At 52.6% G+C, this 3257-nt stretch overlaps 1 pseudogene; it reads left to right on the forward strand.

Annotated features, from left to right (window-relative positions):
• Positions 1–664: 664 nt before the first annotated feature.
• On the forward strand, positions 665–2644 carry LOC149326589 (uncharacterized; annotated as a pseudogene).
• The last annotated feature ends 613 nt before the right edge of the window (positions 2645–3257 follow it).

A 3257-nucleotide genomic window follows, 5' to 3' on the forward strand; every position in this document is an offset into this window, starting at 1 on the left:
CTCTGAGTCGCCCACGCAGCGAAGGCGGCGGCCCCCCCAGCTGTGCGCCGTGTGACGTCGCTACTCCTCGCGCATGCGCAGTATGGCCTTTCCTCAGCTCCGTGAAATGGCTCGGCGACTCGCTTAGTGTTGAATAAAAATCCCCACTCCGCCTTCCTCCTTAGGGCAACGGCGCACAAACTATCCGTTTCACCTTATTTGTAGCACTGGTACACTTTGAAGTTCCGCCTGACGTTCTGTGAGGCACGCTGTGTGGGCTCTATGGTAAAAATGCGGTTCTACAACCGCGAAAGGAAAAATAATAATTTTTATATATTCGTCAAAATCTGGAGAAACTATATATAAGTAGGAGTGCGAATACTCATACAGAAGCAACAAACATACGGTCTGATTGATTCCTATAGCAATATCTATTTCATTTTGGACATTGCAAAGTAATGTCTTTGGTCCTTTCGGCTTCTTGTAGTGCACAAAAGACAATAGGTCACTCCCTGCCGAACCACGCCCTAATCAGTGCACATGCAATTAACACACCTAGGTCCTACTAGCATTCATACCCAAACCCAACAAACCACTTACCATTGAAAACCTTCACCCGATTTCGCTAACCTCATGCCTCGGGAAGCTCCTCGAGCATGTTGTGTTAGCGAGACTCACAAGTCACATGGCGGACAACAGTCTTTACCCGCATAGCATGGTGGGATTCCGCCCCCATATATCCGCACAGGACGCCATGCTGCAACTCACACACGACCTTTTTGACCCGCTTCTTCCAGGTCCCACCAAGGCAGTCTTAGCTTTGGATCTTTCCAAAGCTTTTGATCGCATTGAACATCAGGCGATCATGACTGCCCTATCCCCATTGAATGTGGGTGTGCGCATGTATGCCTAAATTCAAGCATTTCTCCCTAACCGCACGGCTGACATACACTTCGGACCTTTCTCTTCCCCCTCCTACACGCTTCAGAGTATCGGCACCCCTCAAGGGTCCGTCTTTTCCCCCTTTCTCTTTAACATTACCCTCATCCCCCTCGCCCGAAAATTGGCAACTATTCCCCACCTGAAGCACACTCTTTATGCCGACGATATCACCCTGTGGACCACCCACGGCAGTGACGGCGACGTAGACAACACCTTACAGGAAGCAGCCACCCTCACCCAAAATTAAGCACGGACCATCGGACTGTCTTGCTCCCCAGAGAAGTCTGAACTGCTCCTCATCCGTCCTAAGAACCACCGCTGTCCCCGCTCCCCCATTGCCATTGAACTTAATGGTGACCCGGTGCCTGAGGTTGGCACCCTCCGTGTATAGGGCCTGCACATCCAGAACGATGGCAAAAACACCACCACTCTTAAGGAACTCAAGCAGGTTGTAGGCGCGATATCGCACCTCATCCGCAGGGTTTCGGGACATCATGGAGGCATGAAGGAGCGTGACCTATGTCGCCTCATTCATGCCTTTGTCGTCAGGCGTGTGCTGTACACTACCCCATACTTACAACTATCCAAACATGACATAAACGCTTTGAATGCTTTGATTCGCAAGGAATTCAAAGTAGCACTTCATCTTCCTCTCAACACACCCATAGACAGATTGCTAGGCTTGGGCCTCCACAACACGATCGGGGAGCTGGTGGAGGCCCACCGACAGGCCCAATACATCAGGCTCACAAAAACCTCCACAGGTCGGTATATCCTGCACTCCTTCGGAATCAGAATACCTGCCAACGACCCAACCCTCCTCGCCATCCCACGATCACTTTACCGGGAGCTCCTCATCAGGCCGCTCCCGAGGAACATGCACCCGTCCCACCATGAGCAGCGCCGCAGAGCCTGTGCGAAGGCACTCCATCGAGCGTACGGCTCCGAGCCGGACGCCGTATGGGTGGACGCTACCTGCAGGGGTGATGAAGCGACAGCAGCTGTGGTGGACTCCTCTTTATCTGCCCTCATCACACTACCTCTCCCTCCCAACACCTCCCCAGAGGCTGCAGAGAAAGCCGCCATTGCACTCGCAATCACCCGCACGGAAGCCCGGTACATTTTCAGTGATTCAAAAATTGCGATTCTAAATTTTTCTCGAGGCCGAATCCATGTCCATGTTTTTGGCATACTGGACTCGCCCGATGCACCCCCGCCCCGCCAAGTGGAGCTGATATGGGTGCCTGCGCACTCCGGGAATCCCGGAAACGAGGCCGCCAACCTTTTAGCCCGAGGTTCTTTAAACCGGGCTCAGGTGGCCTCGGATGCGGGATTCACGAAGGAGCGCATGCACTCATTCAGTGAGCTGACCCAGGTATACAGAGCCTCACGCCAGCTTTACCCTCCGCCCCACCCCTCCCTAGATAACAGACACGCAACACTCTGGCGCAGATTACAGACACACACTCTCCCCGCGCCCCTTACCCTAGCAAACTATCATCCCTCCTTCCCTACTCCGGCATGCGCCCTATGCCCAGAACCCTTCGCTTCTTCCCTCCACATCCTTTCCCTCCGCCCGGCGGACCCTCCACCGCGGGACCTAGAGAACCTGAAGACCTGGGAGGACTGGGAGACCCTGCTGCGCTCGGAGGACCCGGCCGTGCAGACCATCGCCACCGGCCAGGCTGCCAGTGTTATGGACCTCAGGAACATAAACACTTGAGTGGAGTGGGGTCGTGCGGGGACCCTGGGGCGTGCCCCGAATTCCTGTTGTAATAAAGTTTTCTCTCTCTCTCTCTCAATACCATGCTCAGTAATGCAGCCGCATTTAGGCTGATATGTGGCTTTTTATCAGGCTGACAAAGCGCATTACCCTATGCAGCAGGCCAACGGTGATGTTTTTTGCAATAACGAGTCCTTATTGATATGCTTGGTATGGCAAGCTTTAACATCCCAAAATTCTATAAGTACTTGGTTAGATGCCGTATTAGTGGGCTGCGAACTAGCCTTCAACACCTGGAGTTCTTTAACACGCGTTATCTCACCTTTTGCGGGTAACATTAGTATTTCCTTACTGCGCCCATTTGAAAGGTTAAATTAGAACAATGGCGCAAAATGTCCCATTCTCCGCAATCTGTGCCCTCTCTAGACAAGAAACGCCCCACAGTATGTCACTAAAAGAGAGTACTTCAGCCGTACAAGGGATTACTATTTAATTTCCTGGAAAACCTGTAAACGAGCCGCGATCCCGACAAGCATGGCGTCCAAGTTAGCTTCCGCGCCTGGCTACGAACCTGTTCAGCAATGGCAGTGTTCTAAAAAATCAGGGGGTACAT

Source organism: Amblyomma mixtum, chromosome 10 (genome assembly GCF_055824585.1).
Source record: "Amblyomma mixtum isolate Tamu chromosome 10, ASM5582458v1, whole genome shotgun sequence".
NCBI classification, from domain to species: Eukaryota; Metazoa; Arthropoda; class Arachnida; order Ixodida; family Ixodidae; genus Amblyomma; species Amblyomma mixtum.